This window comes from Apis dorsata, unplaced genomic scaffold, assembly GCF_000469605.1.
Source record: "Apis dorsata unplaced genomic scaffold, Apis dorsata 1.3 scaffold_74, whole genome shotgun sequence".
Lineage (NCBI taxonomy): Eukaryota > Metazoa > Arthropoda > Insecta > Hymenoptera > Apidae > Apis > Apis dorsata.
This window is the reverse complement of record NW_006263372.1, coordinates 151,256-167,986: the sequence shown is the minus strand read 5'-3', so window position 1 is coordinate 167,986 and position 16,731 is coordinate 151,256. Positions and strand designations below refer to the sequence as shown.

General features: G+C 27.3%; 3 long non-coding RNA genes across 3 annotated transcripts in view; 1 reads left to right on the top strand and 2 right to left on the bottom strand.

Moving 5' to 3' along the window:
- Positions 1–2,062: 2,062 nt before the first annotated feature.
- On the bottom strand, positions 2,063–4,121 carry LOC116184887. The gene is made up of 2 exons (XR_004149545.1): positions 2,732–4,121; positions 2,063–2,638 (listed from the first exon to the last, which is right to left on the bottom strand). It is a non-coding gene; the product is annotated as an uncharacterized LOC116184887 (long non-coding RNA).
- Positions 4,122–5,222: 1,101 nt separating this feature from the next.
- LOC116184886 overlaps positions 5,223–16,731 on the top strand; it is a 16,119-nt gene continuing 4,610 nt past the window's right edge. Inside the window, exons 1-2 of the long non-coding RNA XR_004149544.1 lie at positions 5,223–5,470; positions 10,489–10,497. This is a non-coding gene — a long non-coding RNA (uncharacterized LOC116184886). The remainder of the gene's footprint in view (positions 5,471–10,488; positions 10,498–16,731) is intronic.
- Positions 6,054–10,366, bottom strand: LOC102679183. Its single transcript, XR_420966.2, has 4 exons — positions 9,586–10,366; positions 7,818–8,311; positions 7,382–7,623; positions 6,054–6,562 (listed from the first exon to the last, which is right to left on the bottom strand). It is a non-coding gene; the product is annotated as an uncharacterized LOC102679183 (long non-coding RNA).

Below are 16,731 nucleotides of genomic sequence, written 5' to 3'. Positions count from 1 at the left end.
TTTTTAACAGAATGCACTTAGAATATCAAGTAATAGTTTGTCACAAAATTAGAATTTTTTGTAATAATTATGCATACATTAATTATTCACCCAATCTTATGTTATTAGTTTATGTGTATATTTTAACAGAATGAATTTGATGAATCAAGTAATACCAAAGTTGATTAAAATTCTTTGTAATAATTAGGCATATATTAATTATTCACCCAAGCTTATATGCTTATGTTATTAGTTTATTTGTATATTTTAACAGAATGAATTTGATGAATCAAGTAATACCAAAAGTAATACCAAAATAAAATTCTTTGTAATAATTATGTATTATATTAATTACTCACAATCTTACTTATACTTATACTTATGTTATTAGTTTATTTACTTTTTAACAGAATGAACTTGGAATATCAAGTAATAGTTTGTCACAAAATTAAAATTCTTTGTAAAATAATTATGCATATATTAATTATTCACCCAACCTTATGCTTATTAGTTTATATGTTATTAGTTTATTTGTATATTTTAACAGAATGAATTTAATGAATATCAAGTAATACCAAAGTTGATTAAAATTCTTTGTAGTAATTATGCATTATATTAATTATTCACAATCTTACTTATACTTATGTTATTAATTTATTTGTACTTTTTAACAGAATGAACTTGGAATATCAAATAATAGTTTGTCACAAAATTAAAATTTTTTGTAATAATTATGCATATATTAATTATTCACCCAATTTTATATGCTTATGTTATTAGTTTATTTGTATATTTTAATAGAATGAATTTGATGAATATCAAGTAATACCAAAGTTGATTAAAATTCTTTGTAATTATGCATATATTAATTATTCACAATCTTGTATGCTTAGTTTATTTGTATATTTTAATATATGTTTATAGTGTTTTTTATTTTTGAATATGTTTGTCTTTACTTACTTATTTTCATGATGAATCACGTGAATGTAGACATAATAGTTTAAAGCATTAAGATAGGGTAGTCAGTTAATTCAAAATAATAAGAAGAACGGTGGATTGCATTTTCCTTTTATTGTAGGATCAAAGGCTGATATTTTTGCGCGTTACGTTTCCCCTCCCCGGTGACTTAATAAACGAGCACACCTGCACACGGGACGAGTCATGAATGAAGTTTCCACAATGGTGGGGATTTTGGCAAGTGGCTCGAGACCGGATGCGTCGAGATTCGAGCGCATTTCGCTTTCTACGCAAAGTCCCAATCCAAGAGGTTCTTGGCGCGCGTGCAATTTCGATTATCTCGTTTCCGGCCCTCGACTCAGCTTCCGATGGCTAACGAAGCCATCGAGGGATGTTTGTTTTTCGTTTCGAAATTTCAAGGATAAAAGATAGAAAATTTTCAATTTATCATATATCTTGGAATATATTCTATCTCTAATTATGACGAAAATAAGAATATAATAGAGAAATTTTCAATTTACCATAGAATATTGCATCTCGAAATTTCGAAAATTGGAAAAGATTATTATTTTTTAATTGTGAAATGATGAAAATAATAGGAAAAATTTTTACATGTTCTGTTAATATTTTAAGCATAGAATGGAAAAATACTTTATAGGAAATGAAATGCAAAATATAGAATTGTTTATTTAAAATAGCTCAAAGGACAGAACGTTTCAAGGCGTCTATTTGATTCGAAGAAGTCTAAGCTGTCACGTAAGCTATTGGCAAAATTACAAATTTTAGTAGTAGGGCTCAGGGTTGTTAGCACGCATTAATTTTAAACTGAGATCGATTGCAAGGATATTGAAAATCATTCGTTAAAATTTATAGACATTCATCTTATGTCGCTTATCTCGCAAAAATATATATATTTTTTTGTAAAAATGTATTTTAGATTATTTTAAAAATTTTTACAGAGAAAAATTTTTTTTTATTAAAATTAATAATTAAATTGTTAGAATTATAGTTTCATTTTAATAGATCATATTTAATTATAAAATTGTATCATTAACTCTGATTATAAAATCTTGCAACAAAATTATAAAATTGTTCATTTTATCTCATGGTTGAAAATGCAGTGAAATAATTTACAACTTTTATATTTTGTTAAAGTTGAAAAGCTTTACATATTTAATGCCCACTTTGTCGATAGTTCGCTCGTTAATACCGGCGCGAGATTGGAACAAATGAATAATACATCAGCAATTATCGACAATAGAAAGGTTGAAATTTAAGATATATACAATATTAGATGTACAAGCTTCAGGTTAAATTGCTGCGATTTTAAATTTCCCTATTTTAAATGGGAAGCATTAATAATTTATTCTTGTTATAAGGTCAAATCACTTAAATTTTATCGTATAAAACATATTTAGAGAGAACCATGTGTATGTAAATGAAGGCATTATAAATGTATCATAAATTAAAATTATTTCAATTGTACTTGTTTTGTTTACAAGATCTTATTTTTTAAAAGATTTCGAGAAAAAAATATTAGTATTTTACCTTTCCAACTTGATTTTATATAATCTTTTCAACAGGCGTTTTAATGAGGAACATAATTCATCCCTAGAGAGAACAATCCATTTAAACTCAAGTAATTGTGGGTAGATGAATTATACTTTGTGACAATTGCTAGTCTTCTTCCGTTAGATAATCTCTGCAAAGTTTAAATGTATATTTCTATTATTCTATGCGAACAAAATTACTTCTAATTGTATATTGAATCTTAAAGTAAATTTTCTTAACTCACTTTAAATGATATAGGTTATTTAAAGATGGAATATTGAAAAATTTAATCTGTAAAATATTTCAAGAAAAATAAATTATGAATTAAAATTAATATAATATTACGTAGAAGCGATTTAATTTGTTTTCTAAATATTTCATCACTTACTTTATAATAAAATTAATATTATAGAGACTACTGCATTCAATTATTGCCGAATTGACACGAAATCATCAACCATGTACTTCGAGATTCCAGCCGATCCTATCCGAATTTTTCCGATTTCTCCCGAAGTGTAGATTTACGAGTCACGTGACAATTTCATGTAATTTTATTATTAAATATATATAATATATATATTAAATAATAACACGATTATTTTCAATCGTAAAATTTATCTTCGAATGTAACATCTTTATTTTATATCAGTTTTTTAATTCAATTTATATATGTTTGCAATGTATCTGTGCATTTTCGCTTTTCGAACCGTTTACATACATTTTTACTTCGAATTATGACGTACGATTTTTGACTCCTCGTTATCGTCGAAAATTAGAAATGTGATCTTCTTTTCCTACTTCTTAATTTACAGCCAATAGGCCAGTAGTATTACAAATTTGGCTTCGCACACTTTATTTATTACTGCTCGTAACGATAATGTAATAATAACAAGGTAGATGATTATCTAATCACTACACAAATAAAAAAATAAGATTCCAATTAAATAGGCAGAGAACTAGTATTACCTAACCTAACAAATGCAAAACCAAGAGTGCCAATGAGATTTTCCCATTGGTTCTCATCAGTTAGATTGGAAATCAGGTAGGAGGATGATTCATGCGGTCGGTCGATTTTCCCAAGCGAGTTTTACCCGCGGATGAAAATTATCGCTCGCGCGAGTAATGGTTGGCTCTCGCTCACGTTTAAGCGGAGTTAAATATTTAAATCGCGGTAGAGAGGCCACCGAGACCCACGCTCGGCCGCCTACCACCAACGAAACGTTTCGCCAGTTTGTAAAGGGGAATATATATCTTTTCTCAACCGCGTTGATTTCACGAATGGATTTTGACCGCGTGCTGCACAAGCGTCGATCTTGAATAATAGCGGCTCAGGCCATTATTAGATTCATCGATTACACATCGATCGATATAGTATGACTGTATTTTTGCGACCATGTCCGAGAGCGCGGTTGCGCAACCAGATGCAAATTTGCATCGCGGGGCACGTCTGTTGATACATGTGCAGATACATTGTGCGCACCAAATTTAGTTGGTGTCGTCGATGGAAAATTTTTAGAGATAGATTGATTGATAGACAAGCATGTTTGGAATGAAATTTATCATTGATCTTAACTAGATTAAATGAATTTATGAATTATTATGGTATACTTTACAATATAAAAAGAATAGTTATTTAATGATTTATCAATATTAATTTGTAATTCTTAAAGAAATTAAAGATTAAAATGGTATTGATATGATCTTTCATACCATTTTTGTTTCGTCTCATTTGATGTAAATTTAAATTGCTTAATAAATACGTCTTAAATGATATTTTTATATATTAACTGTTGCGTTTATTTTGGGCTTTGCAGAATCAACTCTGCAAAGATATCCTATATGAATATATTGACATTTTGTATCAGAATAAATATATTATTAAGTTCGAATCGATTCATTAATATGTTAATTATAGTTTCATGTAATTGACCGTTCTTATCCCTCGTACGTTTTTTACTAGATAATAAGCATTTATGATCGTATATTACGATACGTTTCACGGTACGATAAGATCTTCGTTTTTTTTCTTTCCTGTTTCATTTCCTGTTGACTGTTATCACATATTGAAAAAACTAATAAGAAAGGATAATATCTAACCATAAATCATATATATTCACGTACTTGTTAATTTTAAAAAATATTCAGACGTATATTTATTTTTAAACAGAATGAATATTTTAATTTCGAGATTATGTAATTCAATTGCAAATTACAAAAAATTGTGAATCAATCAATTTGACTTCGTTTACTAATTCCAAAGTAAACCCCTGATCCACGGATCCAATCATTTTTACGATCAATTCTGTCACTTCTTCTTAAAATACTATCGTTCACAGGAGAAGCGTACTTTCTCGTCGTAAATTTAATTATTTCAAAGGCGTAAAATAATTCGAAGACAGAGAGTGGCGAAATGGATCGTTAATTAAATTAGCTTTCCCGCTTTCCTCGGACGATTCACGCGTACGAAAGGAAGAGGAAAAGGCGGAGGAGGAAGACGTGATTATTTTCGATTCTCGGGAAACCAGGGTCTCTTGGCTGGCGAGCGGCCAAGCGTGGGCGATTATGAGAAATAACGAAAAGGCGTGTGCTACGTCCGCATAGAGTTGATGCTTTCTTTCATTAAGTTCCCTCGTAGGTAGAGACATAGGAATTTCGTTCATCGCCGATGCAACATATCTGCATTGAACTATGACATTAATTATCATTTTTTTATTTTAATAAAAAAATTTTTATTTTTTAATAATCGAAAAAGTTGCACTAAGGGAAGAACATATATGTGATAAATAAATATATATATATATATTTCAGTAATATTTTTAAATGTTTTTTTTTTTTTCCTTTGTTTCAGGTAAGTCCATTTTATCAAGCAGATTTTTCGTCCATACTGAACACACTTTTAAGAGGCGCTCTTTATACGTTCGACACACGGAATGCCAGATTGCGTGTACATAATGAGTGAGTTCGCCTTTTTTTTTGTACTCTCGTTACATTTTCGTTATATTTTCACCAATATAATTACATATTCGTATTTCTTTGATTGCGTTGAATGTTAAAAATTCGCGAATCTTTGATTTCGTGTTATACAGTTAAAATTATATTTATTTTGAATTAGAGTTAATTCTTATTTAATTGATTAGGTATTTTCAAATTTAAGCTTGATTGACACTCTTTCAAAAGAGTGCTCATCTGACCAATTAAAAAGTTAAAAAGATAAATAAATAAATTGTCAAGCTAAATTTAATTTCACGACTATAACATTTATAAATTACTCATTGCATTAAATATCAAAAAGAAAGTGAGAATACTAAAAATAATACTAAAAAAAAAATCTTGCAATAAAAAGCTATATAAATTACAAAGGTTTTAATGTTCGAAATTAATAATAAAAAAAAAAAAAAATTCAAAAAAATTACAAAGATAAATTACAATATACATTTTAAATGCAATTTCTACAAAGAATAATTTACTTGTCAACGCATATATTAAATCGTATAAAACCATAACGGTTCAATATATTTTCACGCTTGATTAATTCTCGCTCGAAAAAAAGGAAAAAGAAAGAATAAAAAGATAATAATAATAATTATTATTATTATTATACTTTTACCAGTGTCGGTGTCATTAACGGATGAATTGTGACGGTGCGTAAAAATCCTGTAAAATGTTACTATGCATCACTTGGAAGGGGGTTAGAGCGTGTTCCATAGCCGCCCACGCAATCCGTCGACATGATTTATGACGATTCGAGAAGATTGTGCAAGACGCCATGCCACGGAAATCCTGGAAGATCGAAGAGATAATTTTTAAGCTCAAAAGATGATGCATGATATCCTGAATGAGAAATTGAATAGTGTCGTGGTGGAGAGTGTATCCGCGTGTGGTGAACTTATCCCTACTTTGTAAAAGTCGTGCCACGCGTTGCGTTCCCTTTTGCGGGAACGTTGACGAGAATTGATCGATGTTTGAGGTTAGAGAAGGCTTCGAGGTTGATCTCGATTGTTGATTGAGAAAATGGCGGAGCGTGGATCGCTACGTTACTAATAATGAGCATTCAGTCATCCTTCGAGACTTAAAGCTAAATATAAGATATTTAATAATATAATAAAATAGTAATAATCTAATAAAAAAGTAATAATCTAATCTGATATAATAAGGAAACAATAACTTAACTTGATTAAATTATAAGAACATAACCTAAACTTAACCTATATCATATGATAAACAAACTCAAAATTTATAATACATAACATTCCAAATATCATGTCAATTTTTTCATTTACTTAATAATAAAATTGATTTGAAATCTATATCTCTTTTTATATAATCTCATTCCCAATCAAGACATAAATAAAGTTATCACGATTAGTTATATATCTTATTTGAATTTAACATAAGTTAAATTTAACCTAATCTAACCTAAGTTGATCTGATATATTATACAATAAACATAAATTCAAAATTTATATAATATAAAATTTTAAATATTATAATATTATTATTAAATATTCAATATTATATAATATTATTTATATATTATATCAAATTTTCATTTGCAATTTAATAATAAAATTCGATCTGAAATCGATATCTTTTTCTATATAATCCCGTTTCAATAGAAATGCCAAATAAAATTACCACGAATCGTTACATCTTATTTCAATTTCAAATGGCTATTACGGACCTAGTTATTACCACCAAGATGCCGACCGACTTCGAATAATTATTACGAACATAATACCGCGACGAAGAATCCGGAGAACCGTTTCAAACATTTTTCATTCCTTCCTGGAAGCTATGCTATTCGATAATATCTACTTTGTTTGAATTTTAAAAGAAAACATGATAAGGATTTATAAAAATGATAAAAAAAGAAAAAGAAAAAAAGATCATGTACGTGGTAAAAGCAAAAGAAAATCCATGACAGGAACATTGTTGGTGGGATTTTATAGAATCCACGATGGTGAATCATCCGATAGAAACCGGTCTTCGGATGACGAATGTTCATCATCGACTGGCGATACTGGCGTTAATTGCCTCGATCTTCCACAGAGATCGATTAACCTAAGAACGTTAATACGTTGCACATGTTTCACCATGATATTTTGTGTTCGATGGAATTGAACGTCGAGATTGGATCTGGAAGATATAACTGTTAGTTTTCTTATTAATTAGATATTGAAAGATTATTCAGTTAAAGAGAACAATATTTAATTATTAAGAAAATTGAACGAAAAATTTCTCTAAAGATTTTATATTCATAAATTATAAACAATTTTTAAAATTATTTTATTAATCATGAAATAATTAAATTAATATAAAATAATAAATACCTGCTTGGTAAAATTTTCATAAACTTATTGAACGCTCATATAAAAATCAAATTACCCGCGCTTACATGTTCCAGTGTCCGCCATTTTGTATATATTACAACGAAAAAAATTAATAATAAGAAAAATTCTCAAAATCATCTTGGATGCATTGATAAATCTTTCGACAGATAGAATTTCTTGTGGAATAGCGCCGAGAGAGTTTCTACGTTCTTTCGATGGTACCAGTAACCTTTTGAAATATAAATTAACCGCGATAAGACGCCTTTGTCGGCTCACTTTGCGTGCCGCTGTTGCGATCACCGTTTTCCATCGTTGCCACAGCTAGTACCGTCGGCGATGCGTGTAGTACACATGTGTGGTATACAACGGTCGTGAAATTCTCGTTCGCGGCGAATTTCTAATTTAAAGGTTGTAATCGCAATCACACATTGGTCAAAAGTGATTATTATGTGATATAGTCTATGTTGGAAAATGATTTTTTATTTGATGACATGCTGAAAGTGTAAAGGAAGAAGATTTATTAATGGAATAATTCTTTAGAAGAAATTAGATTATTTATTCAAAAGAAGTTTTATTTTTTATTTAATTTCATTTATTTTCTCTGAGATTGTATTTTCGTTTGAAAATTTAAATATCAAATATTGGACTTCTCGAACTGAATTTTTCTTAAATTTTTTTATAATTAACAATTTAGAAAATATTGAATTTGATTCAAAAAAACTTTTTTTAAATAATAGATAATCTATTCTATAATTTTAATTTTAAATTTGTTCGCCGTATTTAAATTATATATTTTTTTTATATAATTACTTTATTTTAAATATTGTCGATTATAAAATAATTCGCCGAAGAGAGAATATATTTATCAAAGTATTCGATTGGCATCATAAAATATACTGTTTTTAATTCCCAAAGAAGATTAATGACGTGTTCGATGATTGATTCGCTAATACCGCAGATATATCGGTATTAAAAGTAATATTATCTACGATAAATATAGTTCGTTATACTTTTAATATTGACGTAACGTTATCTAAACTGTTTTATGTGTAACATACTAAATCTATCGTATAAGTTAAAATTGTCAATCAGGTGATGAAATATTCTTTAAAACAAAAATTATTTGATTAATGAATTTGTCATACTCTATTGTAAAAAATTTATCAATATTTTTTACTAAATTAATAACTATACCAATATTGAAATTTTGAAAAGAAATCTATCAATTAACTAAAATGGATTATCATGATAAAAATAAATAGCAATTTATAAAATTTTGTTTTTGTATAACTCTTTAGCTTAATTCCATTACACTTCTATTCCGTTTCTTATTTCGAATTTTCGGTTCTATAATAAGCAAGGACAGCCGCATTTATCAAACTGACAGAATTGTAGGTGGTAGCCATTTTGGATGTTATGTTTTAAGGAGAAAGACTTAGTTGACAATTTAAAATAATATAACTGGTTGAACTAATCGTTTAACAAATAACATATCGCTTCGAATCTTTTATCATCTAACATATGAGAAATAAGATTGAAATATCGATTCAAATTTGCAAACTCAAATATACTATTAATCAAACATTCTTTTTTTACATATAACCAACAATTTTTTTGTATGATTTTGATTATATACAATATTCAAAATAAACAAGATGTTTGAATATTAAGTAAACAAAAAATTAATTTAATTAATATATTTAAATTACCTAAAATAAAATAGATTCTTATTCGAAATGAAAATATATATTTAAAACAATATACATACCTTTAGATAAAAGTATCTGAACTAATTATAACAAATACCAAATGCAAAAACGATCTTATTGTAATCGATTATGTAATCAATTGAATGAAACATCATTTCAATAGCACTTAATTCTGTTCCAAACAATCATTATCAAATATCCAACAAATCATTATCCTTTCCATAACCTGAAATCCACAATATCCGTCGAAACATGGTTGTCACGTTGATAGGCTCAGGATCGCGGTGCGCACCGCATCCGTCTCGATGAAACAATAATTTCAGTATCGTTTCTAATATTAATTTACGTAACTAGGCAGAAAATAGCTGCGACAGTTGATTTGCTCGTGTTTCGTCAGCTTTGCAGGTTGCGGTCACTGCGGAGAGAGCGACGTTCGAGACTGAATTATTATGGCGGTATACACACACCCGGGTTATAGAATCCATGTTCATTATGTATATATGATATATGTTTATATACGATTCTACACATGTATGCGCGCATTTGTACGCGTAACTATGTTTTATATGTAGAACCGAACCGTCGAGAGTCGACCAATCGCCGCTGCCGAACGATAAACCTGGAATTGATCCACGTATTTGTAAACCTGCCCCAAAGTACAGCTCGTCTCGTTTCGATGTTGTCTCCCATAAAACCGCTACTTCGTTTTATGACTGATTTCGGGATCTAATATATTAATTTACAACATAATATTGTGTAAAACAGTGAATTGCAATTTTGTAACGTTTTTTCCAATTTGTTTTATGTCTCTTTATATCTTGGATTTAATTAGAGATCAATAATGAATTTATATTTAACACATTAACCGAAGATAAAATCTTTGCAGAAATGTAAAGAGTCAAAAAGTGTCAGAAATGTAAAAGTGAAAAGTTTATTATTTGTTATTGTTCTAATATATAAAGAATCTTAATGTGTTAAAATTTCAAGAAAAATAGAGTTGATAATAATTCAAAGGATATTTTTCATATTAAAATGAAATTATACTAAAAAATTCAAATAAAAATCTTCACATACTTTTTTGAATGTTCTATGCTATAGCAGCAAGAAATATTCATACTCATTTGCACACATTTTCGTGGGAAAAGATATCCCAAAATATATTTTCATTTTAAAGAGGATCCTTTATGGCTATCAGCATTTCAGATGGTCCTCACGTAAGAAGTTGCCTCGGATCGAATCGTTCATGTGAGTATCACGTCATCGTTGTTTCCTAACCTCCCTCAACGAAGTTCTTCGCCTAACCATGTCCCAACATGTTCGTAAGCCGACCGTCAGATCTCTTTTCTTGATCCTTAATAGACAAGGTGGCTATTATATCTCCAGGTGCGTGTTAAGAGAAGAGATGTCGACTCTTAGCTATGGTAATAAATCCTGCGGGACATCCTCAGGTAGACGATAGCCTGGGATCGTCTTACTACGAGTTATAAGGTTCTTTTCGATCGTATCCAGTGATGCAAGATTGTTAGGTTAGGTTATATCCCTTTGAGAAAGATTTGTCACAGATTTTAGATTAATAAACAAAATTTTAGATTAGATTCTTTATTTTAAATATTTTCAAAATTTTGCTCTTTCAAAAATTCGGAAAAAATTTAGAGTTACTTATATATATTTATTGCAAATGTTAAAGAAAAATGATTCGTTATTTTCTTGAATGAGAGTTCGATTTTTGTAACAAGTTGTTTCATGCGAAACTGGGGAACTTGTGATATTTGGGTCATCGATTTAGCTCAAATTTTACGCGTAGTTGGTTGGAACATCCTAGCTATAATAATCTATTGTATTAAATGCATGGATTGCATTATATCGAATATCGTACAATATTCGGATTATTATTCGAATATTGAACGTCTTGGATTCTAGCTTACCGCAATATATGAATACGTAGCATAATACTTATCTTTCTACATATAATTACGCATCTTTCTATTATATCTATTTATAACTATTCTTTAATTTTGTCAATTATTTTATTGGGCTATTTTTTCAGTATTAAAAATTATTAAAAAATAAATATATATTAAATTTAAATATAAATTTATATGCTATTTTATTAATCAGAAATAATAAACTTTTTTATTTCATCTTTTTCATACATTTATTATATATGAAAAAAACAATGATTTGTAATCATGTATGTTTTATATGAATTTATATTCAAAAAAAGATTAATGATTAAAATCTCATCAAAAATTAATTTAATCAATGTTAAAAAATCTATTAGCTGAGATATGTAATCGTATATTTAGTTGCACGCGATTTTGCAATCCTATTAGCCTCTTTTTATTAAATGAAACACCGATCGATTCGTGCTCGATCGATTAAGCAATCCTCAACTACCAACTGAAATATTAATGGAATACATGTATAAAACTTGTTTCTATAAAAAAATTTTCGTAACTTGTTTTTTCCATATTTTTCACTACTGAGTAAATTAATGTGCAAGTTATTTATGTATTATTGTTAACACTATACAGTATGTTCAAATAAATTTTTTGTATATTTTATTTTAGATTGTTATTGCATAAATCTTATAAAATTTACAAATTTTCATTCCACAATATTATGGAATGTTGAAAAAGAATTAACAAAATGATAACATTTCTTTTGTGATTTTTAAATTAAAAATCTATTTCAAATTCAAATTTTCCAATTTTATTTCAATGAAAAATTATTTTCGATATTATATATTTTCAATTTTATCAATATTATTTTCAATCAATCAAATTCTCGATCAATAACCAAAATGTGCAATCAATTAGACAAAAAAATTTATTTCATATTTTCAAAAAATTTCCAGATTATTCAATTTCAACGAAAAATTAACAATCTTCAAAGTTCCAACGATCTTAAAGTAATATTCTCAACTCTCTTACAGATCACGCGAGCCCGCTTATTTATCGCACGACTTCGATCAATAAATTTTCGATCCACGGTAGCTGGAACGTGAATTGCTTTAAGGAAAATCTATCCAGCCGCGTTGCATCTAGTTGCATAAACATGCCCCCATACAGACACACCGTGGTGCTCCCTACCTCACGTGTTGCCTCTGAAATCTACTGACCTTCTATTGTTTTCGCCCAGACAAATCGCCATTCCCCGCGAGAAGTTTCACTTCTTGCTCTCTCGCTTCGTGGCTACCTTTTGCACCGGTTTTACTGACTCGAAGACAGAGATGGAAGAACGGCCTTTAACGTTGGTTAGAGATGGATAAAGACAGAGAAAGAGAGTTGGTTTGTCCAAAGGGTAAAGGGAGGAAGAGAGAGAGAGAAAGACAGGACAGAGAGATTTCGTGCTCATCTTGCGAAGTCGGCACGAATCCTCCACAATGTGGCCGCATCGATGCATCTTGACCTTTTTCCTGGATCCTTTCAAATGTCATTAAACCAGAGGCTGGCACGATCTCGTTGGAGAAGGCCTTGAGTGGAAACTCTGAACGTTGCTCCATCGGACTATTTGGATGGGAAGGAGATTAAAAACGAGAATAAATTAACGTTGGTGGCCACGGAACCGTTTGTTCCGTGCAACGTTTTGGGAATACCTGAGTAGATTTTGTTGAAGCATCTATATATAGGGTGTCCAGAATATTGGAATCAGAAATTATGTAATTATTTTAATCTTATAATTTGTGAATATTACTGAAAAAAAATTTATTTGAAATCTTTGAAATTTAATTTAATTTTTTAATTTTTTAGGTATTGCAAGGATTGAAATTTTAATTTATGTTATTGTTCTGATAAACAATTTATTAGAGAATTTTAGAAAAAAATCGATTTTGTTGAAGTATGTATGATTTTCAAGATATTAGAATGAGAAAATAGAATAGAAATTGTACAATTATTTTTACTTTGATTATTAGTTAAAAAAGTTTACTTGAAGTTTTTCATATCATGAATACAAAATTTAATTTTTGATCTTTTTTTATCATATATCATTAATAATTAATATATTTTTAATGTTAAAATTGATCTCATATTAGAAATTTAAATTGTCATATCTTATTTTTATCTTTGCTATCAAAACATGTAGAAAAATAATTGAAATAAATAAGCAAATATTGCAATTCCATTAACACAAATTAAATATGACTCATTATTACGAGATAGAAAACATTTTTTATCTTTATATCTGTCTGAAGTCTCGAGTGTTGCTCAAACAAGATAAATTTATTATTAGCGTTAAAATTACCTGTTACGAATATTTCCCAGACGTTTTAGCATTCCTACATATTTAAGTATTATAAGTACATTGATTGGTGAACAATTATTTAAATAGTTACAGTACATTATTGAAAATTTTCATAGTAATATGAATATTCTACAATATAATAATATTAATTAATTAATAATTTCAAATTATATTATTATATTATTATATGTATATTATATATTAATCGTGACTATTATATTATGATTATTATACAATTTTATTATAAGATGATTCATGAATTTATATCTATACCTGAAGAGATGAGTCCATGTATTAAAATAAATGAAAAACGTCATACGATGTATCATGAACGATATCGTTCATCTTGTATACATGACGTATCATGAATACAAAATTAAATTAAAATAATATTTATAAATATTACTATTATATTAAATTATTCTGTTAAAATATATAAGAAATTTTATTTGAAAATTCCATCATTTTGTAACATTTTTATTTTAAAAAAATTGAAAGGAAAAACTAAGAATAGTATTAGATTCAAGAAAATCTGAATTTTTCATTTAATTATATTTATTAAATGAAAAAATTTCTATATTTTATATTTTTTTAAAGGATATATTACTTTAAAAGTAATTATAATTCGGTGTTTTTATATAATTGAAATAAAACAATAATGATATGGTTAAAATTTTGTGAATTAGCTTGATTTTATAAAATTAGAAACGAATAATTTAGTCGATTAGTCATCGCATTCGTGACATTGCCTTTATTATCTCGCAAGAGTTGATAATTTTAATCTCAAGAGTGAAATTCAATGTTCTGCAAATAATGTAATTTCGCCGAGTTTGCATATTTGGATATAAACATTCGTTTGTAAACAACGAGTATGTAGTATAATAATTATAGCTACTTTAATTAAAAAATACACGATAAAAAAATGATAAAAAAAAATAAAACGAACAATTATCAAATGAAAATTGTGTTGTAATATAATATCATAAATTATCAATGATTGAGATTATAATAGAAATTTTTAATCGAAGAGTATGAAAATTATTCAATAAAAAAATTATGATCAAAAATTAATATAATTAAAATAATATAATAATCGGATTATATGATCTTATAGGTAACAGTTAATATCAATTTCAAAGAATATATACTGTGTTTGATAGAGATTCAATTAAGAGATAGAGATAGAAATTATAATTATTGGAAGAAAAAAAAATGATAATATTCTTTTCTGTAAGAAAAATTTACTATTTATCTATTATTTATCTTATTAATAAGTAAATTATTCAAATTTTAAAATGATAATATGCTTGCAAAGATATGAAATAAGTAAAAATTATTAAATCAAATATCTAAAAATAATATTAAAATAAAAAAATTGGAAAAAAATCATTTGCAAAATCATCCTGATATAAATAACGTATCGTAGTTTTATATTTCACAATTAAGAAAAAAAATTCTTGATTAGCATGAAGATAGCACAGTAAGTAATGATGATAATTAAATTCGATTTTATGCGTCTTTTTAGTTGACGTAAGTACATGTGTATATTTGTATTACGTCACGCGCATTAAAAAAAAGGCGATAAAACAAAGAATTAACATAAAGATATAGTTTGTTGGTATCATAAATGTATCTGTTCTTATACAAAAAGCATGATTCTCTAGTCAAAATTACTTCATGATATTCAAAATTAATGTAAAGATATTTTTAATGAAAAATTTTTAATGAATTATTTTTAATGAGAAATTTTTAATGAAAAATCATTTCTCTTTTAAATTAAAATTAGAAAAAAAGGATAAAAATTTCTGAAATAAATTTTTTTTAATTAATATGAGTTTATGTTACATATATATTATACAGAAAATTGAAAAAAAATTAGGTTAAGTTTCATAATAGGTAAATATTCAATATCCAATAAAAACTGAAAATAATTTTAAAATGAATATTATTTGAAAAATATATGTACAAATTTTCAGTCAAATATGAATATTTAATATCTTGCATTAAATTTTTAAATTTTTACAGAATTCATGATTAACTAATCAATTTTCCACGTTTGTTTTATAATGATATTATCTATTGTATTAGTATTTATTATCAATGAGTTTCTAATATGCAAGAAGTCTCTTCTAATATAGAATCCTTATGATAATTTATATGTTTAAAAATATTTTATGAAAATATCAATTTTCAATAAAAAATAAACTTATATAATACAGAGTTATTTAAGAGTCTTCTATTCTAATCAATGTTATATTTTGGAAATTCCATTATTGACCATTGGATGTAATAATAAATCTAATATATAATTTTGATTAGGTCCATTATTCTTAATTGATGAATGATAAACTATAAAGTTAAAAATTTATCCTAATCAAAATTATTAAGTATCTAATTATTAATTAGCATTAATTAATATCTAAATTAGTTCTATTATTGCTTATAAGAAAAAAAATATAAATCAAATTTTATTCAATAATTTTCTATTGTCTATTTATAGAAAAAATAAATTTATTTAAAACTATTATTTAGTGTATATAAATTTACTATTTATTATATGTCTAAATTAAATCTTTATTTTTTCTCTTTTCAATGAATAATAGCAAACTATTAGACTATCTTATAAGTTATGTTGGACATAGATTATAACCGTAGCTTAATTAATTTAACAACAATTTTAAATAATAAACAAAAATCAAAAAAGTAGATATGTAAAATTTCTCGTCAATCTTCATTTTTCCTTACATTGTACATGATACGAAGCACAGTATATGATACGACAAAATGACGACTGACGATGCAATTGAAATCCACCTTTAGTCCCTCTATCGAAGCATCGGCGCAACAAGACAGCAGAAGAGATGGCAGCCAAACGAGACAAACTCATGGAAGTGGCGACTGCTCTCGGAAGAAAAGAAGGCGAGGAAAAGAAAGAGTGGCGAACAGAACTCGCCATAGTA